Here is a 23,647-nt window from a genome sequence, read left to right as displayed (position 1 = left end):
CCCACCCCTCATTATATTTCAGGGCCTTTGAAGAATATACAGAATGTGAAAGTGCCACACTTCTGAAGGCAACAATGTTTGGTTTCTTGCCCAAGGTGGAGGCAGGTGAGAAATGAGATGTGTTAATGGGTGCTCTGGGATTACTTTCACAGATGTCCTGGAAGGGTTGGTGCAGGTGTGTGTCTGTGAAGGGGGGAGGGGAGGACACTTCAGGAAGGAAACTGAGAGGCTCCACAGCTGGGCTGTCCAACACGGTAGTCGCAAACTACAAGTGGCTGTTGCACACTTAAATGAAGCAAGTCTAAAATAAGATTTGCATCGCTCGTCATCAGAAAATGCAAATCAGAACTATAATGAGATACCACCTCGCACCTGTCAGAATGGCTAAAATCAACAACACAAGAAACAACAGGTGTTGGTGAGGTTGTGCAGAAAGGGGAACCCTCTTGCATTGTTGGTAGGAATGCAAACTGTTACAGACACTGTGGAAAATAGTATGGAGGTGCCTGAAAAAGTCAAAAGTAGAATTACTCTATGACCCAGCCATTGCACTACTATGTATTTACCCAAAGAATACAAAAATACTAATTCAAAGGGATACATGCACCCCAATGTTTATAGCAGCGTTATCTAAAATAAACAAATTATGTAAACAGCCTAGGTGTCCATCAACTGATGAATATATAAGAAGATATGGCATATATATACAATGGAATATTATTCAGCTATAAAAAGTAGGAAGTCTCACCATTTGCAATGATATGGAAAGAACTAGAGAGTATTTTGCTAAGTGAAATAAGTCAGAGAAAGACAAATATATGATTACACTCACATGTGGAATTTAGGTTACAAATGAGCTAAGGGGGAAAAAAGGCAAACCAAGAAACAGGCTTTTTTTTTTTTTTTTTTAAAGATTTTATTTATTCATTAGAGACACAGACACAGGGAGAGGGAGAAGCAGGCTCCATGCAGGGAGCCTGATGTGGGACTTGATCCCAGGACCCTGGGATCATGCCCTTAGCCAAAGGCAGACACTCAACTGCTGAGCCACCCAGGCGTCCCAAGAAACAGACTCTTAACTATAGGGAACAAACTGATGGTTACCAGAGGGAAGGTGGGTGCGGGGATGGGTGAAATAGATGATGGGGTTTAAGGAATGCACTTGTGATGAGCACCAGGTAATGTACGGAAGTGTTGAATTACTATATTATATACCCGAAACTAATATTACACTGTATATTAAATAACAAATTTAAATAAGACTTAAAAAATAGATGTTAACAGTTTTAAAAAATAAAATGTGTTATAAGTGTAAAATGTCCACCAGATTTTAATGTCTGGTTACAGGAAAATATTTTTATAGTGATTACATGCGAAATATTTTGGATATATTGGGTTAAATAAAAAAATTAGTTTCACTTGTTAATTTTTACTTTTTAATGGAACTACTAGAAAATTTTATATATGTAGTTCACATCATTTCTTTTGGAGAGCACTTTTCTAAAGATTTCTGAGTATTGAAAACTGCTTAACTTAAAAAATGTTCAGAAAACCTGCCTCTCCCCAAAAATCTCACATCGCCCTTCTTCTCTCCGAAAGTACTCTGGTGTAGTCTAGAATGGAAGACTTATAGTCACTCATAAAGGAAAGTCTCAAATTTCGGTCACCAATTGCCACTAAAACCAATTCAGATGCCAGCAGGACTGTTTCTACTGTCTAGTTTTGTAGAAGTAAACTATAGAGAATATAGATAAGGGAAGGAAGAATTTTTTTTTTTTTTGAAATTTTTAAAACACAGCTTTATTGAGGTATAACTGATATGCAAGCTCTGCATATATTCAATGAGTACAATTTTATGAGTTTGACATGTACTAGCACACATGATGCCATTACCACAATCAAGAGAATAGACATACCCAACACTTCTAAAGCTTCCTTGTGTCCTTTTGTTGTGTTTACTTTTTTTTTTTTTTTTTTTTATTGGTGTTCAATTTACTAACATACAGAATAACACCCAGTGCCTGTCACCCATTCACTCCCACCCCCCGCCCTCCTCCCCTTCTACCACCCCTAGTTCGTTTCCCAGAGTTAGCAGTCTTTACGTTCTGTCTCCCTTTCTGATATTTCCCACACATTTCTTCTCCCTTCCCTTATTTTCCCTTTCACTATTATTTATATTCCCCAAATGAATGAGAACATATAATATTTGTCCTTCTCCGACTGACTTACTTCACTCAGCATAATACCCTCCAGTTCCATCCACGTTGAAGCAAATGGTGGGTATTTGTCATTTCTAATAGCCGAGTAATATTCCATTGTATACATAAACCACATCTTCTTTATCCATTCATCTTTCGTTGGACACCGAGGCTCCTTCCACAGTTTGGCTATCGTGGCCATTGCTGCTAGAAACATCGGGGTGCAGGTGTCCCGGCGTTTCACCGCATCTGTATCTTTGGGGTAAATCCCCAACAGTGCAATTGCTGGGTCGTAGGGCAGGTCTATTTTTAACTGTTTGAGGAACCTCCACACAGTTTTCCAGAGTGGCTGCACCAGTTCACATTCCCACCAACAGTGCAGGAGGGTTCCCTTTTCTCCGCATCCTCTCCAACATTTGTTGTTTCCTGCCTTGTTAATTTTCCCCATTCTCACTGGTGTGAGGTGGTATCTCATTGTAGTTTTGATTTGTATTTCCCTGATGGCAAGTGATGCAGAGCATTTTCTCATATGCATGTTGGCCATGTCTATGTCTTCCTCTGTGAGATTTCTGTTCATGTCTTTTGCCCATTTCATGATTGGATTGTTTGTTTCTTTGGTGTTGAGTTTAATAAGTTCTTTATAGATCTTGGAAACTAGCCCTTTATCTGATACGTCATTTGCAAATATCTTCTCCCATTCTGTAGGTTGTCTTTGAGTTTTGTTGACTGTATCCTTTGCTGTGCAAAAGCTTCTTATCTTGATGAAGTCCCAATAGTTCATTTTTGCTTTTGTTTCTTTTGCCTTCGTGGATGTATCTTGCAAGAAGTTACTATGGCCGAGTTCAAAAAGGGTGTTGCCTGTGTTCTTCTCTAGGATTTTGATGGAATCTTGTCTCACATTTAGATCTTTCATCCATTTTGAGTTTATCTTTGTGTATGGTGAAAGAGAGTGGTCTAGTTTCATTCTTCTGCATGTGGATGTCCAATTTTCCCAGCACCATTTATTGAAGAGACTGTCTTTCTTCCAATGGATAGTCTTTCCTCCTTTATCGAATATTAGTTGCCCATAAAGTTCAGGGTCCACTTCTGGATTCTCTATTCTGTTCCACTGATCTATGTGTCTGTTTTTGTGCCAGTACCACACTGTCTTGATGACCACAGCTTTGTAGTACAACCTGAAATCTGGCATTGTGATGCCCCCAGATATGGTTTTCTTTTTTAAAATTCCCCTGGCTATTCGGGGTCTTTTCTGATTCCACACAAATCTTAAAATAATTTGTTCTAACTCTCTGAAGAAAGTCCATGGTATTTTGATAGGGATTGCATTAAACGTGTATATTGCCCTGGGTAACATTGACATTTTCACAATATTAATTCTGCCAATCCATGAGCATGGAATATTTTTCCATCTCTTTGTGTCTTCCTCAATTTCTTTCAGAAGTGTTCCATAGTTTTGAGGGTATAGATCCTTTACATCTTTGGTGAGGTTTATTCCTAGGTATCTTATGCTTTTGGGTGCAATTGTAAATGGGATTGACTCCTTAATTTCTCTTTCTTCAGTCTCATTGTTTGTGTATAGAAATGCCACTGACTTCTGGGCATTGATTTTGTATCCTGCCATGCTACCGAATTGCTGTATGAGTTCTAGCAATCTTGGGGTGGAGACTTTTGGGTTTTCTATGTAGAGTATCATGTCATCGGCGAAGAGGGAGAGTTTGACTTCTTCTTTGCCAATTTGAATGCCTTTAATGTCTTTTTGTTGTCTGATTGCTGAGGCTAGGACTTCCAGTACTATGTTGAATAGCAGTGGTGAGAGTGGACATCCCTGTCTTGTTCCTGATCTTAGGGGAAAGGCTCCCAGTGCTTCCCCATTGAGAATGATATTTGCTGTGGGCTTTTCATAGATGGCTTTTAAGATGTCGAGGAATGTTCCCTCTATCCCTACACTCTGAAGAGTTTTGATCAGGAATGGATGCTGTATTTTGTCAAATGCTTTCTCTGCATCCAATGAGAGGATCATATGGTTCTTGGTTTTTCTCTTGCTGATATGATGAATCACATTGATTGTTTTACGGGTGTTGAACCAGCCTTGTGTCCCAGGGATAAATCCTACTTGGTCATGGTGAATAATTTTCTTAATGTACTGTTGGATCCTATTGGCCAGTATCTTGTTGAGAATTTTTGCATCCATGTTCATCAGGGATATTGGTCTGTAATTCTCCTTTTTGGCGGGGTCTTTGTCTGGCTTTGGAATTAAGGTGATGCTGGCTTCATAGAACGAATTTGGAAGTACTCCATCTCTTTCTATCTTTCCAAACAGCTTTAGGAGAATAGGTATGATTTCTTCTTTAAACGTTTGATAAAATTCTCCTGGGAAGCCATCTGGCCCTGGACTCTTGTGTCTTGGGAGGTTTTTGATGACTGCTTCAATTTCCTCCCTGGTTATTGGCCTGTTCAGGTTTTCTATTTCTTCCTGTTCCAGTTTTGGTAGTTTGTGGCTTTCCAGGAATGCGTCCATTTCTTCCAGATTGCCTAATTTATTGGCGTATAGCTGTTCATAATATGTTTTTAAAATCGTTTGTATTTCCTTGGTGTTGGTAGTGATCTCTCCTTTCTCATTCATGATTTTATTAATTTGAGTCTTCTCTCTCTTCTTTTTAATAAGGCTGGCTAATGGTTTATCTATCTTATTAATTCTTTCAAAGAACCAACTCCTGGTTCTGTTGATCTGTTCCACAGTTCTTCTGGTCTCGATTTCGTTGAGTTCTGCTCGAATCTTTATTAGCTCTCTTCTTCTCTTGGGTGTAGGATCTATTTGCTGTTTTTTCTCTAGCTCCTTTATGTGTAAGGTTAGCTTTTGTATTTGAGTTCTTTCCAGTTTTTGAATGGATGCTTGTATTGCGATGTATTTCCCCCTTAGGACTGCTTTTGCTGCATCCCAAAGATTTTGAACGGTTGTATCTTCATTCTCATTAGTTTCCATGAATCTTTTTAATTCTTCCTTAATTTCCTGGTTGACCCTTTTATCTTTTAGCAGGATGGTCCTTAACCTCCATGTGTTTGAGGTCCTTCCAAACTTCTTGTTGTGATTTAGTTCTAATTTCAAGGCATTATGGTCCGAGAATATGCAGGGGACAATCCCAATCTTTTGGTATCGGTTCAGACCCGATTTGTGACCCAATATGTGGTCTATTCTGGAGAAAGTTCCATGTGCGCTTGAGAAGAATGTGTATTCAGTTGAGTTTGGATGTAAAGTTCTGTAGATATCTGTGAAATCCATCTGGTCCAGTGTATCATTTAAAGCTCTCGTTTCTTTGGAGATGTTTTGCTTAGAAGACCTATCGAGTATAGAAAGAGCTAGATTGAAGTCACCAAGTATAAGTGTATTATTATCTAAGTATTTCTTCACTTTGGTTAATAATTGATTTATATATTTGGCAGCTCCCACATTCGGAGCATATATATTGAGGATTGTTAAGTCCTCTTGTTGAATAGATCCTTTAAGTATGATATAGTGTCCCTCTTCATCTCTCACTACAGTCTTTGGGGTAAATTTTAGTTTATCTGATATAAGGATGGCTACCCCTGCTTTCTTTTGAGGACCATTCGAATGGTAAATGGTTCTCCAACCTTTTATTTTCAGGCTGTAGGTGTCCTTCTGTCTAAAATGAGTCTCTTGTAGACAGCAAATAGATGGGTCCTGCTTTCTTATCCAGTCTGAAACCCTGCGCCTTTTGATGGGGTCATTAAGCCCGTTCACATTCAGAGTTACTATTGAGAGATATGAGTTTAGTGTCATCATGATATCTATTCAGTCTTTGTTTTTGTGGACTGTTCCACTGAACTTCTTCTTAAAGGGGAATTTTAAGAGGCCCCCTTAAAATTTCTTGCAGAGCTGGTTTGGAGGTCACATATTCTTTTAGTTGCTGCCTGTCTTGGAAGCTCTTTATCTCTCCTTCCATTTTGAATGAGAGCCTTGCTGGATAAAGTATTCTTGGTTGCATGTTCTTCTCATTTAGGACCCTGAATATATCCTGCCAGCCCTTTCTGGCCTGCCAGGTCTCTGTGGAGAGGTCTGCTGTTACCCTAATACTCCTCCCCATAAAAGTCAGGGATTTCTTGTCTCTTGCTGCTTTAAGGATCTTCTCTTTATCTTTGGAATTTGCAAGCTTCACAATTAAATGTCGAGGTGTTGAACGGTTTTTATTGATTTTAGGGGGGGATCTCTCTATTTCCTGGATCTGAATGCCTGTTTCCCTTCCCAGATTAGGAAAGTTTTCAGCTAGAATTTGTTCAAATACATATTCTGGCCCTCTGTCCCTTTCGGCACCCTCGGGAACCCCAATTAAACGTAGGTTTTTCTTCCTCAGGCTGTCGTTTATTTCCCTTAATCTATCTTCATGGTCTTTTAATTGTTTGTCTCTTTTTTCCTCAGTTTCCCTCTTTGCTATCAACTTGTCTTCTATGTCACTCACTCGTTCTTCCACCTCGTTAACCCTCGTCGTTAGGACTTCTAGTTTGGATTGCATCTCATTCAATTGATTTTTAATTTCTGCCTGATTAGCTCTAAATTCTGCAGTCATGAAGTCTCTTGAGTCCTTTATACTTTTTTCTAGAGCCACCAGTAGGTGTATAATAGTGCTTCTGAATTGGCTTTCTGACATTGAATTGTAATCCAGATTTTGTAACTCTGTGGGAGAGAGGACTGTTTCTGATTCTTTCTTTTGAGGTGAGGTTTTCCTTCTAGTCATTTTGCTCAGTGCAGAGTGGCCAAAAGCAAGTTGTATTGGGAAAAAGAGAAAAAGAGGAGAGAAAGAAGGAAAGAAAAGAGAAAGAAAAAAAAAAGGGAAGAAAAAGAAAAAAAAAACGAAAAAAAAAAAAAGAAGAAGAAAAAGAGAAAGAAAAAGAAAGGAGAAAAAAAGGGGGTGGGGGAAGGAAACAAATCAAAAAGCAAAACAAAACAAAAACAAAAACAAAAACAAAAACAAAAACAAAAACAAACAAACAAAAAAAAATCACGGGGGAGTATCTTCTGATTCTGTGTTCTTTAAGTCCCTTGGCTTCTCCTGGAAGTTGTCAGTCTAGCTGGTGTTCTGGGGGAGGGGCCTGTTGTGCTGATTTTCAGGTGTTAGCAGTTGGGGGAGCTGCTGTGCCCCCGCCTGGTGCAGGGCTCAGTGGGGGGTGTTTACCCCCTGAGGCCGCAGGAGGAACAGCCCCAGTGGCGGGGCAGCTCTGGAAACCTGGATTCAGCTCCGGCAGGAACTCCGTCTGCAGGGCCTGGAGGCTCCGGGGCGGGGCCGCTGATCTGCTCAGCTGGGGCAGGAGCGTCCTCGCTGTCCTGGGCCCTCCCGGCCTCTGCCTGTCCCGGGGGGAGGCCGGATCCTGGGCTGTGTCCCGGCGCCCTGTGCTCCGGGGCCTGCGCTGGTGGATTCGCGCTCCCGGGCCGCGCAGCCCCCTCCGCGGAGCCGCCCCCGAGCCCCTCCAGCTGCTCCGGGTCCCGCCGGGTCCCGCCGTGCGCGCTGCAGCCCTTAGGGAGCTCGGCGCCCTCTCCCGGGGCGCAGGTGTCTGTTAGTGTCCCCGGAGCCCGAGGGCATCCCCGCCCTCCTGGGTCCTGCTCCAACTCCCCGCGAGCCCCTTTACCCCGGGAAGGTCGGTGCAGCTCCTGCGTCTCCGGGACGGGGCTCTCCTGTCCTGGGGACACTCGCCCCGGCCTCAGCCCGGCTCCTCGCGGGGCCCCTCCCCCTTGGAGGCCTTTGTTCCTTTATTTCTTTTTCCCCGTCTTCCTACCTTGATAGAAGCGCGAACTCTTCTCACTGTAGCGTTCCAGCTGGTCTCTCTTTAAATCTCAGGCCGAATTCATAGATTTTCAGGATAATTTGAAGGTTTTCTAGGTAGTTTGGTGGAGACAGGTGATTTGGGGGACCCTACTCTTCCGCCATCTTCAAGGGAAGGAAGAATTAAGCAAGGGAAGGTCACTTCACCAACCTTAGCTCTAAATTATTGTGTTATTACAAATTATGGGATTATGGCAGCCTTGGCCTGACTCCCCTTTTTTCAGTCATGCTATCTTAAAAAGTAATTAGCTCTAGTGAAGAAATTGCCTGGTGCACTGCTCAGAAGTATAGATGCAGCAGAAAATTATATTTACGCTCTCACTTAAGCAGCTTCTTTTCATTATGGAAAATAACAATGGGTGGGCTCCAATATCTTAATATTCAGTGTTTTGAATGTCTCTTAAAAGCAATGTGTTAGGGCAGCCCGGTGGCTCAGTGGTTTAGTGCTGCCTTCAGCCCGGGTCATGATCCTGAGGGCCTGGGATCGAGTCCTACATCGGGCTCCCTGCATGGAGCCTGCTTCTCCCTCTGCCTGTGTCTCTGCCTCTCGCCTCTCTCTCTCTCTCTCTCTCTCTCTGTGTCTCATAAATAAATTAAAATCTTAAAAAAAAAAAAAAGCAATGTGGTAAGTGAAGAGGTCCGCTGTTTATTGGAACGTAGTCCTAACCCAGTCCTTCTAGAGCCTCTAGTTTCCTAGAGGAAAGTGGCCCTAGTGTGGGAATGTGGGTGGAGGCTGGGGGGGGGGGGGGCAGGGAGGAGGAAGGACTGGTGCCTTGGAATAACTTGGAATTCTAGACTTTCTGCAATTGCCAGTAGGTTGAAGCTCAAGCATTTCTCCTGGGACCTAATAAGACATATATCAAATAGATGTGTACTAAGAAGAGCTAGCTTGGTCTTGTCCTGATCTTGACTTTTGGTAGTGAAGGCATCTTGACCTATAGTCTTCCATGTTAGAAAATTTTTTAACTACAAATTCAATATCTTAATAGACCTAGGACTATTCAAGTTATGTACTTAAGTGAGTCTAAGTCGTTTGTGTCTAGAAAGGAATTCATCTATTTCATCTAAGTTTCAAATTTATGGGCATACAGTTGTTTATGATACTGTCATATTAATGTCCAAGACCTGTAGTAATGGCCCCTTTTTCATTTCATTGCTTTGGTATTTTATGTCTTTTTCTCTTTTTTATCAGTCAGGCTACAACAGTCTGGTACTGTTGACATTTTGGGCTGAATACTTTTTTATTGTATAGGGCTCACCTTTCTAGGATGTAGGATGTCTAGCAACATTCCTGACCTCTATACCCATCAGATGCCAGTAGCACTGCCTCTCCATCCCTACCCACACCTCAACTGCAACAGTAAAAAATGTCTCAACATTGACAAATGTCTCCTGAGAAGCAGAATTGCTCCTAGTTGAGAACCACTGCTTTAAGCTACCAATTATCTTTTAGAGCAATTCAAAAAATAAGAGAAAATATATCTTTTGTATTTTACTTTCATTTTAACTATTTCTGGAAATCTTCATTTTTTTGTATAGATGCAAATTCTGTTTAGTAACATGTTCTTTCTGTTGGAGGAAGTTGTTTTGACCTTTATTTTATTGCAGGTCTGTTGATAATAAATTTTCTTGGTTTGGTTGTTTTTTTGTCTGTCTTTTGAAGTCAATTTTTCCATCATATCTGAAAGATACTTTCCCTGGGCACAATATTCTGGGTTTACAGTATTTTTCCTTTAGTGTTTTATAGTTATTACTCCACTATATTCTGGGTTACATATTCATTTCCTGTCCCTCCCTATCCAGGGATTGAAGCTCTTCGTAGTCTTCTCTTATTGCTATTCTTACCCAATACTGAGAGCCCTTTACCTGAGCCCTGGAGGCAACAGAGTTTGCTGCCCCTTTCCCAGTGGCTTGAAGCCTTATCATTCATAGAAAGGGTATGACAACCAGACTTTTGTTCTTTCCACAGTGGGAGGTTACTCTCCTCCAGCAAGAACTTCACCTCCAAAGGAGGCACTCACTCTCTGGTGTCCTGCTTTGTTCCTAGTTTTCCTCATCAGCACCCAGTGAGAACATGGAGAAGTGGAAGCAAGCTCCTTTTTTTTGTCTGAGGCTTACAGAGATTGTGAACTTTCCTCCTGGTCCACATTTGGCCTTTAGCATCTGTTAACAATTTTAGCTGAATTCTTAGCATTCTGTATGCTACCTGATGTCTCCTCTTCAGTGCTCACATCCTATCTCTTCTTGGTGGGGCCAGCCTTTCCTTGGATCTCAAGTTACTTGCTTGGTCTGCGACCCTTGCTGTGATGTCCAACTATCCCAACTTGTGTGGTACTGAGGAGTTTCCCAGGACATGGGACTTAAAGAACTAAAACTGGGAAAAGTCCAGTAGGTCACCCTAGCCTCAGCTCTCCAACAGGTTCAAGAGAAGCTTTTCTATAGTTTTTCTAGTTGTTTAGGTGAGAGTGATGTTCTTTCTAGGTTTCTACATCCTAGGTAGAAGCCAAATTGGTGAAATAATTACACATGTTGAAAGTGAACAAAAATGGTTCTTGAGATAGTAAAAAGCCATATTTGGTAAACATCTGTTTCTTACTAAGGCAGATGGGTTTTTTGTGAAATCCCTAAAATAGAGAATAAGCAAAATTAGTTCAGTCTCTTCCATTCTTTTGTCTGTCAACAACAGATTTATCTCATTACGTAAATAAACTCTAGATGAAGAGATAGATTCTCACTTACTCTTCCTATAACTCTATTCAATATTCAGCTAGCACCAGATTTGGACTTTACTTCTAGCATGAGAGCAACTCCTATACATTTTTTAGTGAAATAAAAAAAAAATTAAAGCCCTTTTGTGGAATAAGAAGGCTGAGTACAGCAATATGCTTTCAACAAGAATATTGATCACCTCTGGGTAAATGTGTATGTATATGTACACGTGTGTATAATTTTGCTATCAACTGTCTGGGAACATACTTGATTTATATTGCCACTGGTGATGCATCTGGTCTTATGCTTTTTATTTCAGATGTCATGGGAGCCTGGGAGAGTTTGTGACCCCTCCAGGCAACACTAAGGGTAATGAGGTAGGCAGCCTCAAGGCAATGCTTTATATTTTGTGTGATGATGAAGGCTCTATCATTTGCCCAGTTATTTGTTGGAGTATCTTTTTAAAAAAATTTTATGTATTTATTCATGACAGACACAGAGAGAGAGGCAGAGACACAGGCAGAAGGAGAAGCAGGCTTCATGAAGGGAGCCTGACATGGGACTCGATCCTGGGTCTCCAGGATCACATCCCAGGCTGAAGGTGGCACTAAACTGCTGGGCCACTGGGGCTGCCCTCCTTGGAGTATCTTTGAGCAACCAAGAGAAATACTTACAGCCGTTCAATGAGTTTGTAGGCTCTGTATATGATATCTTCCTTCTAAAATTGTCGTATTTGATTAATAGAATAAATAAGAACGGAAATTGTAAAACAGGAGCATGTATAATCTCAACAGCTGTGGGATTTATATGGCTGTAGATATAATAACTAAGATGTATAGTGTTGATCATGTGTCCAGCATTTTCCTAAGAGTTTTACATCTATTAACATATTGAATCCTTACACATAGAAACTTCATAACAATCCTATGACATTAGGTATTATCCACATATTACAGATTAGGAAAATGAAGGACAAAGAGTTTTGGTAATGTGTTCAAGGTCGCACTGAACAAACGATGCTAAAGCTCATGTAGTCTGTTTCTAGAGTTCTTTTAACCACTATGACAAGGATAAAGAAGAGGTAATGATTTCAACTTTCAGGAGGGTTGATAGTAGTGGGAGTTGTGTATATGTGAACAAAAAAACCTTTCAAATAACATTTTGATTTTAGGTTGTGTATCAAACATTGATGAAAGGAAAGCTAAAAGAGGACATGCTAAGGAAGAGGATTCAAAAAATGATAAAAGTGATGTTATGTACTCACTACAAGTCAACAAACAACAAAATATGAATTACACTGACAAGTTTGGTCAAATATTTGATTTAAACTTCATGTAACACAGATAACCCAGTAATGGCAGAAATGCTGCAAAAACAACCTGCAAGAAGATCTCTACTTCTCTTCAGGAGATACTTGAATACTTTCAGTTTCAAAATTGAAGATTACTTAAAGGCTACTTGCCACACAGAAGAAATTAAGGCTGAAAAGTTTTATCAGTTCCATGTATGATTTCGTGGTTGAGAATAAAACCAGTGAATGGTATGTAAAAGAACTTTGGTTTAAAGGTAACAATATGGACATTATCAACCCACATGAAACATAGATTTACAAATGACTAGAAAATTCAACATCTCTCCCAACCAATCCTTGTAATCAGACGACATATGGGGGGCAGGACAGTCAACAGGTACGCCCACAATTTTGATGAAGTCTATTGGCAGGGACTCTTTCTTGAAAAAGTAGGATACTTTGAGGGCTTGTGATTGGTTTTTCAAGTCAAGTGGTTATTATAAGAAAATATTGTCTATAACTATGCATGGGATGAAATCTTTAACCTAACCTGAGAGCAATCACCAAAATCTTCTCTATTACCTACTAGATGACCTACATGACTTTATACAGCTCTTAGACTGACACTCATTTACATATGAATTTGATATTCTCATAAAGGCAAAAACAATCTGGGCATAAGGAGAGAGTACTCAGATTGTGTTGAAGGGTATAATAATGTGAAAGTTCTGGAGGATGTTTTCTTAAAGCTAATCTTGACCAGAGTCTAAAACGTTTAGAGTATTGGTAATCCAGTATAGCTTGTGGTCCTTAATAAAAGGATGCTGTATTTGCTTTACTATAGTACTTGTCTTCAAGACAAGTGCAAGAACTTAATATAACAAGCTCAGCTACACATGATAATCCAGAATTTTCTGCTCAAAAGAATTGAAGGAAGATGGCCTTTTGAAGGGCAATTCAGTATTTAAAGCAATATCAATAATGAGTAGAAATGGGAGCGTTGCTTTACTAGGATCAGCTCTACTCCAAAACTATGGTTATGCCTTTTTTTTTTTTAATGAGAATTACTTTTTAAATTGAAATGACCTCACAAAATAGTTGGTTTGAGGCTTAGTGAAGGATGCCTTGTAGATAATGGGCACAGAGAATAATGGGTTGGAGTGTTTAGCGAATGTGGCTTTTCAAGTCTCCCCAACTCCTCCCAGGACAGGTATTAAGGCTGGTGATACTCAGGTCTGCCTGCCCAGGATGGAGAAGCTTTCCAAGCCTACATTGTCCTGAAATTCTAGCATATTATATGATTACAAAAACTGCCTTTCAGAAGCCAGATCATCTGGATCTAACCTTCAGGATCCAGGAACGATCCTTGCTAAGCTACCAACATTATCTTGCTACATTGCCTACAATTGATATAATAATGATCAGACATTATTCTAGAGGAAGCTGTGAGGGGCATATTAATTTGGGTCTGCAGTGGTCAAATGTATAGTGGGAGCTAAGCCAAGCACTCTGGTCAGTTCCTACCACATAAATGGGAAGGTATGTCTGGGTGTTGAAGGTGTCTGTAACCACTCTCATGGTGCTTCTGGACATAACAAAACCCAACTGTATGTGTTTTGGCCATAGCCTTAGTAGTTTGCCGAAGATAAGGTATTATCTCCAGACCTAGCTGTAGGAACCATTTGGTTGTTCTGATACCTGTCTGGAACACACAAGGTTTAGACAGCTACTGACTAGTTGCCAGAGTCAGAAACTATAATCGCTGTTATCATTGTTTCCTCACAGAGTAATTGGTGAGGGCTGGTGTAATAGGATATGTTGGTACTGTGAATCAAAAATGCCAAGTATTAACTGTTTTTTGAAGTGTATCGAAGAATGTGACCTCCAGAAAAAGTATTTTGTATAAATATGTCAAGTGCAAACTTATAAGTACAATTTGCACTGATCAATTTAATATGGTGCTTTTCAATCTTTTTTTCTCATTTCTCCCTTTCCCCAAAGAGATTTTCAGTATTTTCTCTTACAGAGTTTACAGATGATGTAATAGTTGATGAATATAGCTTTGCTCCATAGGTGAGGAGTAATGAAAAGAGTAGGAACATATTGTTACTACAAGCGGTACTAGGTATTTTATTTTCAGGTTGTATTTGGAGAGAAGCATCTTTAGAATATTAAGTTCAGACTGGTAAAAGGTAGGGTCTTCTCCCTTTATTTTAACTTGGGAGAAAAATTAACTTTGGGTACTTTTTCTTGTTGAAAGTTTAAGATGATTTTGCAGGTATTTTTACATTGGGGTCAAAGAACTAAGACTATAAATAGTATCATATCTCTGGGATTTTTAAAAAGATTTTATTCATTTATTCATGAGAGACATGGAGGGGTGGGCAGGGACACAGACAGAGGGAGAAGCAGGCTCCATGCAAGGAGCCTCATGTGGGACTCGATCCCAGGACTCCAGGATCACACCCTGGGCCAAAGGCAGGCGCCAAACCGCTGAGCCACCCAGGGATCTCTCATATCTCTGGGTTTTAAACAACTTTTTAAATAGGGTTTTTAGAAACTTAGACTAATTTTTCTTGTCTTGAGTTTTAAAGCTGTTTGATTTTGTGAGCTAACTACATTAGGAACTAAAGTGCTGGAAGCTATATCTTGGAACTTTGCAATCTTTTACACTTTCTGCTTTGGGAGTTGATGATAAATGAGGGTGGTGGGATGGTGGTAGATAGGATTAGTGCAGTGGCATTTGACTTAAATGATTGAATGGAAAAAGGACAACAACCATTGATCTCATTATGCATTCAAATATAAACCTATAATATAATGATTACAGTGTGTAACCACCGCTGAGATCAAGGAAGGGAAGGTTGCCAACCTTCCACATGTTACTTCCAAATTGCAGCCCTCTCCCCACAGGTAACCAGTATTCTGATCTGTAGAGTAGTCCTTTTTGAATACTAGTGTTCCTCAAAGTATGGTCTGGCATGAGCATCATCTGGGAACTTGTTAGAAATGCAAATTCTTGGGCCCTTCCCAAGACCTGACACACTTACACATTTTTGTGTGTGGGATGTATACTTATGTGATTAAAGTATAAAGCAGGGATTCTCAAGCTTTAACAGGTATGAGAATGACTTGGATGACCTATTAAAACAGAGATGCTGGGGCCTACACCTAGAGTTTTTGATGATCTCTTTCCGGTTGTTTTATTCACTGATTTTAATTTTCTTATGTGCTGGGTATGTTTGACTTGTGCTAGTCATTGGACTTGAAATGTTATTTTGCTGGAATAACTGTGAGGCCTATAATGAAAGTACTTTGCTCCAAAGAGTATTTGCATTTGCTTCTGCCAGGCACCGGAGGGCACTATCAGTCTGTGATTGCCTGTTCAAAGTTTGATATTTCCTGGACAACTCAAGGGATTCTTACTGTTTTAATTCTCTTTAGATTATTCCAACTCTTGTTCCCTTCACTCTTAGATCCTAGAACCCAGACTGTTGTAGGGGAGGGCCTCCTGTCAGGTTCCCCAACTTGAATGGATCCAGAGTTTGTCCACTGCTTTACTCTGAAAGGCCATGAAAATGGATAGTCTTACATTTCTGGGGTTAGCTAGTACTATCAGGGGAAAAAGTAGCTTCAAGCTTGTTCTCGTCTCTAGATTCTTGACTTCTCTTTACTTTTGTCCTGATGATTCCAGACTATTTTATAATCTCTTTGATGCTTTTGAAAAGATCATTTTAAATATATTTTATCCAGTTTTTTTAGTTGTCTTGTTATAGGACTGATATGAACAACCTGAACCACCTTTACCAGAAAGGAAATCTGGAAAATAAATTATTAATGCACAACATTTTTTCAAAATACTATGGTTTTTCAAAACATTAAAAATCTATGGATATTTATATCCTTAAAAAAATTTTGTTTTTAGCTTATAACTTCACCCAAACATGGGGGAAACAATATGGTTTTGTTATACAAACTCTCCTTATGAAAAGATTCCTAGGGTTGCATATTTATGACCTTTAACCATGCCAAAATGCTTTGATATTTCTGGTGGGTTCCAAGGAATGCTTCCCACGACTTCAGAAAGCCTCACAAAATGCAAAGATGTGCCTAGTACAGTATCCATTTTGCAGCTTATGGCACTTTCTATAAGGTTTATTTTTGCCCATAGCTTTAACCAGTCTGGACACACCAAATTTAGGAAGCATAGATGGCTTACACTTTTATCCCTAAGATGGTTTCTGTCTGAGATAGCATGTGGAATGCCCCAGATTTTATTTACTGTCAGGTTCTAAGCACTTGATAGATGATATTTTGACTATCTCCTCCTCCCCCGCCCCCAAATAGTATGTCATATCATCTTTTTTCCTGTTTGACTCCTGTCTCATGTTGCTCCTTTGAGATAGGCAAGATTCTCAAAGAGAAAATACCCCTTCCCAACCTTGCTGATAAATCAAAATTCATCGTTTCTGGATAGAAATGAGTCTGTTATATTTATCTTTAGGTATCTTTTGAAGGGGATTGGACATGGAAATACATTAATGCTACATATGTGCATTTGGAAGGTAATCTGATACACTTTCTAGATGTCAGAGATTGTTAGGAATTTGGTGAGACACTTTATCTTAAATACTCTCACTGATGCTTGATAATTAAGATATGTAGCAATCTGTGTAGGCTGGGCTAGGGGTAGGAGTGAGCTATCTGTAGAGTCCTTTAAGGATTCTTGACAGTCATTTGATGAATGACAGGATCCCCTGAAGGTGTGGTAAGGGTTGGTTGTAGTGGAGCCCACGACCCCCATATGTTGTGTGTCAAGATAAATGCCAGAATTTCTCCTGATGGTAACAATCATTAGTTTATCTCAAATAAAGACTATGACTCAGCTAGTTAGAGCATAGAACGCCTTAAGACAGTGAAGTGCATGCTGCTCCCCAGTACCTTTCTTTACCTTCCTTTTTTCTCCGTGAAATGTGCCCACAATCCGTGGGCTATGTCACTAGTGCAGGATGGGAGTCAGAGTCCTACCAGGTCAGAGGAACACTGAGTCTCCTCAGTCTGTTTTTTTCTTTATCAGTCAAGAGGACGATGTCATCAATATCTAAATCAGTAAACCTGGAATTCTAGCTACCTTGTTTCTGGATCTAAAGTTCATGGTTTGAATATAGACTTTCAAACTGTACCCCAGGATGTAGGAACTCTCCATTTTAGAATAACAAATAACGGGTGTAGGGGTGGGAGGAGGGTGCTTTCCATATAACACAGGGGCTTTCCAACCATGACATTTCTTAGGTTACAATACTTATAAAGTCCTGACCCAGCACAATCCACCCCTTAGTTGGTAACTTTTGTGTGGACCAACACACTGATCTCCAGACCAACTTGATGCCATCATTATTTTCACAGAATTCATCCCTTAATAGAAATAGCACTTTCACAAATAATAAACTTCCTTATTATAAATTTCTTCTTTACTAAAAGGTGTGAACTAGGATCACATGAAGTCCACTCAGTTTAACCATTCCATATGAACATAACTTACTGAATCCCATGTGTTCAGGGAGTTGTCCAAGATGTAGGCATTTTTCCTTTTTAATAGCACGTGGTCCTCCTTCCTTTCCAGCTAGAGTATAATCTTAAGGACATGCAGTAGGAAACTACCATATATCTTATGGCTACAATTTCTTCAGCAATAATGTTGTATAGCTGGTCATCTGTAGCTGTATCACAGATCTTTGAAGTATCCTTGTCATTCTGAACTTGGAAATATAGTATATAGTAAATATACTATATTTATAGTAAATTATATAGTAAATTCTGTTCCTGAGCCCAATAGGGATTTTGGGGAGCCATTGGATGGCTCTCAGTGCTGGTCTAGTTAGTTCCAAATAGCGTCTCCCCCTATATTCCTCAGGCAGTCAGTCACTGGTGTACATTTGGTCCTCATATCCAGTAGGTGGGAGAATTAGGAGTGGACCTACACTTTTTGCCAAAACCCAGAGTTCAATTTTTGGTACTTAATATAGATGTTATAATATAGGACTTTTATGAGCATTCTTGATGTTACAAGTGCTGGTGCCTATTCCCTTTAGCTCAGACTCAGAGAAAACATACTTAGATAGGATTGGGACTATGTCTTAGGACAACAGGAGCCAGGCTGTCTCAGGGTTTGAAAATGGACCATCTCTCATGGGTCCACTCAAATGGTCAGGTACAATCAACCCTGTTCCAGCTGTTAGATATTTGGTAAGTCTAATGTTGCCCATCCCCACATATATTTTCTCTCTTAACTGCAGTAAAGCCTTCTATTATTACTTTTAAGCTTAGCTTTTGCATAGGCTATCCAAGTTCTGAATTTTGCATGGTTTTTTACTGGGTACCATGATTTCTCATCCCTCAATTGTTCTAGAGGAAAGTATGTATCTCCAACAATTGGGATATGTATTATTCTGTATCTGCAGCCTCTAGACCATTTAGGTAACTTGGCATAGATCCAAACAAATAATTTAGTATTTTCCTGAGAAGAGTCAATTACTGCAGGTGCTGTGAATCACCTGCGATGTCTAGGGCAATGACTGTGATCATTCCTTCAAGGTAAAACACATTATCAGTATTTTTTGTACTAAAATGAGGACTATTGGCTTATTGGCTGTAAGCTAGTCCTTCCATAATTCATCTTCAGTGTAGGTAGGAGAGACCTCTTTGAGTTTCTTTCAAAAAGTTTCTTCTTGGGCAGCCCCGGTGGCTCAGCGGTTTAGCGCTGCTTTCACCTGGGATGTGATCCTGGAGACCTGAGATCGAGTCCCATGTTGGGCTCCCTGCAAGGATCCTGCTTTTCTCTCTCTCTCTCTGTCTCTCATTAATAAATAAAATTAAAAAAAAAGTTTCTTTCAAAAAGCAGAGTTACCTCCAGCTATAGCAATATGTGATTGGCATTGAACTTTTGGGCAATGCCAGCTCCAAGTCAAAGAGTCCCCCCCACAAGAGAGCACTCTACATACCTTCCTTACCTTATTAGGGGAACCAATACCTGGAATAGTATAATATACATCTTTGACTTACTGAACTTCTTTGTCTTACTACAATAAAGTTTTCTTTGAGAAGACTTTCAATGAAGATGACTTCATGAATGTAGCCAGTACAACAGTCTATATACCTCAAGGGAGATTGGTTTGGCAGCAACCCAGTCCAGTTCTTCCCCTGCATCTTCCCAAGCTTGTTTCTGGAGTAGTTGGAGCCAAATAGCCCCTGGTAGAAATTGTTATAGAAAGAATGGTGAAGCCCTATATATAGAGTAGAACAGGGTCAGCTAGATGCTTTCTGTAGGTAGCTAAAGTTATCATTTAGTCAACCTAGGATGAACTGTAATAGGTGGCTAAAGGTTCTTTTTTGTATGAGGAGGAAAGAAACGAGAGGATGGGGCAGAGATAGCGTATCCTTCCTATTTTTATAACCTAGTCAGTTGTTTTTAGTCCTGTTACCTCTGTTGGCCTATAGATTCCTGCAAGGGTACTTGTGACTTGGTGTTTATGAAACATTTGTGTCTCAGCCACACCCCAATCTACCCCACCCTCCAGACCCACAGGTCTATTACTTGCACAAAAAGCCTCCTGTTTCCATGTGTTCCCAGTGGAGGAAGTGTCCTTATTTGGGGTCATGGGCCTCTCCTCTAGGGGCATTTGTCTCAGTCCTCTGAAGCTTGGATATAGGATTGAAGGGCAGACATTATGGTTGACAAGCTCTATTATTTCTCTTGGTATTTCCTTCCTGTGACCATTAATGGGTTGCCCATCATTTTGGGCTTTTTTTCAAGCTAGACCAATAGGTCTTTCTACTGAGAGCCTCTCCTTTTTCCTCTTTTTACATTTCATTCCCCTCCCCCCCCCCGCCGCCTTTTTTGTTTTTTGTTTTTTTAGGGGGGGAGCTGAAATTCCCAGAAGTCTTTAAGCATCTTTTCCAAAATTGTGCATAGGAAAGATTGCTAGTTATCTACCCCTTTCTTCATTCTTCTTTTCTTCTTTATTAACAGAACCTTGATTTTAATAGAGCACATTTGCAATGCGCTCAGCTAAAAAAAACAAAAAAACAAAAAAACAACATTGTCCATCCTCTGCTACCAGTAAGGATGACACCGTGTGACACCGTTGAGGGGTGACTGAATGTGTTGAGAAGGGTTTCTCATAAAGCTTCTTAAAAGGGGGTAACTTCAGGGCATGTGCCCTTTTGCTTTTCTTTCTTACCCTTCTTCCTGCGTATATCTTAGGGGAGATGATGACATAGAACTGGCATCTTGCAACAATATGACCATGTGAGAATGGGGGATGCCAGAGTGGCTCAGTGGCTGAGCATCTGCCTTCGGCCCAGGGCGTAATCCTGGAGTCCTGAGATGGAGTCCCACCCACATCGGGCTCCCTGCAGGGAGCCTACTTCTCCCTCTGCCTGTGTCTTTTGTCTCTCTTGTTCTGTGTCTCTCATAAATAAATAAATAAATAAATAAATAAATAAATAAATAAATAAATCTTTAAAAAAACAAAAACAATATGACCATGTGAGAAAAGCCAAGTGAAAAGCCTGCATTACGTTTGAAAAGGCGGGGTTATATGGCAGGTAGGTGCTGTGTGTGAACTCACACTGCATAATTTTTGCACACTACCACCATCCCTGCCACCTTTGGTTGTAAAAAATCCCTTTGTCACACGGACCTATACTGCTCGTATATATCTAATACTGTTTGCAGAAGAACTGCACTGCTATTAGTTACTCTCACCATCTGAGACTTAGACACTTTTTTACACCTAAATCCTTTAAAAATAACTGTTCATACCTGTTTGCCCCCATTCAAAACTTGACATTTTTTTATGAATGGAAGACCTAAGATCCTCCAATGGAGTAATGGCTAGATGATACAATTTGAAAACTCCAGATTCAGTTGACAGCAAGTTGGTTAATTTTGACAATTAGATTTTAAAAATTAATATCCACAGAAACTGGCTTTTGAAATAGTAGTAATATAAACATACCATGATATGGTTTACAACACATTACCCATTTTAAATGTTTAGATCCATATTTTAAGTTTTGTGGAGATTAATACTCTCTTTTTAGATTCCTATTTATTTTCAGCCAGTCATTCCAGCTTTGTATTGTTTGTAATAATAGTGTATTATTTGTAACAGAACAGGTTTAAGACCTACAAATACAAATGGTTATTTGCAACAACTTAACAAAGTTCCAAAAAAGTTATGTATTACTTCCATGTGGTCCACAAATAGAATCTACAAATGCCTCAATTTATAAAAAGATCATCTCTGTCTGTATGTGTATATATATGTGTGTATATATATATATATATATATATATATATATATATATAATCAAGCTTTTAGGGTTCTATTTTTTTCTGTAATGAGCTGGTATTAACTTTTTCATAAGAACATTTTTTTAGGGCAGCCCTGGTGGCTCAGCGGTTTAGCGCAGCCTTCGGCCCAGGGCGTGATCCTGGAGACCGGGGATCGAGTCCCATGTCAGGTGTCCTGTATCTGTGTGTCTCTGCCTGTGTCTCTGCCTCTCTCTCTCCTCTCTGTGTTTCTCATGAGTAAATAAATAAAATCTTTAAAAACAAAGCATTTTTTTAAATGAAAAGACATCCTCTTGATGGACATTTAACAAAAGAAATGGAAGACTGTTGCTGAGAAATGAAGAGCATTCAGGAGCAGCAGGAACCAAGGGATGCATGCTATTGCTACTGAGACACCACGGTCAACAACCCAGACTGCTCATGAGCTGCTCCTTGACCTCTTGCAGGACCTGAGGGGCCATGAGCCCTGGCTGTAATGCCAGAGATGCTCTCTCTCATCTGCCTTTACTTCCTCATGGTGCCTTGCCCCCTCCCATGTTAACATGTCTCTCTGATGCTTAAAAAGTGTGCTTTCATTTACAAAATAAACAATAGAATTTGAGTTATATGCCAAACCCCTGAGTAATGCTGAGAACATACCAGTGAAGCCAAACAGACCTTCATGGAATTAGTCTATAGTAGGGGGGATAGATGCTAATCAGATCATACCAACATATAGAATGGGATAAGGACTATGAAAGAATAGGCTTCTAGGAGGTCAAGTTTTTGGGCAAATGGGGAGACCCTCATTACACTGAGCATTCAGAACTCCCACCTACAATGAGAACTGCAGGGGAAGAGCAGATACATGACAGTTACAGTGAGGGGAACAAGTATTTTGGGCAGAGGAAACAGCATACTTGAAGACCCCAAGACACAATGGACCTTATTGTTCTGGGGAAGGGAGAGGATGGTGGCTAGAGAAAGCAGAGAATGGCTAGATAAGTTTGCAGAGCTAAGCAGAGGCCATATCACACAGGGCTTTGGGACTTAGGATAGAATTTTGTCTTTTTTTTCCTAAGTCACAACACTGAAAGGTTTTGAGCTGAAAAATAGCTGAATCAGATTAGTTTTCACACTGGCTCTGGTATAGGAAATGGATTGGAGGAAGAGACGAGAAGAACTGGAAAGAACAATGACCAGGAAGGGACCAGTCATTTCTATAGCTACCTTATGTAAATGAGGCAATTTCGGACTTTGGCTGAGAGTTTGTAACCTTGGCTAACTACTAGTTAGCATTTTCTGCTTTTGAGATGGTTGCCCATCTTCATTCTTCCCTATATGGGTTCCCACGTTTGCCATAGATAAACTTTTGGGTAGTGGTCATGTCTGAGTTATGAGGTAAATTCTTTGCTCTTCCCAATGTATTGAAGCCACAGTTATGAAAAGGACTGAACAAATAATGGGTGCTTAGTATGAGGCAGGCAGTGTAGTAGGCACTGGCATATAGAGTAAAAAGAGCCCTTACTCTCATGGAACTTACTGGATTGGGAGCACAGATTAAATCTTACAAATGTGATTACAAACCATGAGATGATCATGTCTACCTGTCTTGTTCGCCACTAACAAAAGGTAGCACACTTCATGATTCCCAGACCCAGGGCTACCTGATATAATTGTGCAGTTTGAGTGTTGCACAGAGATGCCTGGCCAAGGGAGCTAACAGGGTCAAAAACTCTGCCAGAATTCACCTTGTCTACCCATACCCTTGTGCAAGGCTACAACTGCCCAGAGGAAGGAAAAGTACCTACCTGTTTCTTTTGCAGCAACGTGTCCTATAGGTCAGCACTTCTCTGCCTGTAATATTAGAAGGGAATTCCTTATTCTTAAGATGGAATGGCAGGTCAAGCTTGTAAATGTGTAGCTGCCTTAGGCACAGAAAAGTATCCAAGGTGAATGTCCTAAGCATGAGTGGATATAATTTTAAGCTAAGAAAAATGGAGTATAAAGAAGGCCTAGGACATAGATATTTTTAGGGCATAATTTTTCAAAACAGGTTCTGCATCTGCAGGACTTAGAGCAATGTTACACAGAGCTAAGACAGAATGGATAAAGACAACCTAGCAGCAGGACAGTGGAGGAAATCCCTGGTTGTGCATGAGGAAAGGTGGTTGTACGGGGTGATAGGATGTGTGGCATCACACTGGGGAATGCTGTGGTGGAGGAAGGGGATGCATCTATAAAATCATGTATTGGTTTCTGGATGCTGAGCCTGGCT

General features: G+C 40.2%; 1 long non-coding RNA gene across 1 annotated transcript; it reads left to right on the top strand.

Annotated features, from left to right (window-relative positions):
- Window positions 1-16: 16 nt before the first annotated feature.
- LOC112662796 (uncharacterized) lies at window positions 17-20,547 on the top strand. Its single transcript, XR_003138834.3, has 3 exons — window positions 17-105; window positions 11,061-11,118; window positions 11,913-20,547. It is a non-coding gene; the product is annotated as an uncharacterized LOC112662796 (long non-coding RNA).
- The last annotated feature ends 3,100 nt before the right edge of the window (window positions 20,548-23,647 follow it).

Source organism: Canis lupus, chromosome 34 (assembly GCF_003254725.2).
Source record: "Canis lupus dingo isolate Sandy chromosome 34, ASM325472v2, whole genome shotgun sequence".
In the NCBI taxonomy this organism is placed as follows: Eukaryota; Metazoa; Chordata; class Mammalia; order Carnivora; family Canidae; genus Canis; species Canis lupus.
Note: the sequence above shows the minus strand (reverse complement) of the source record. Positions and strands in the feature narration are given on the sequence as shown.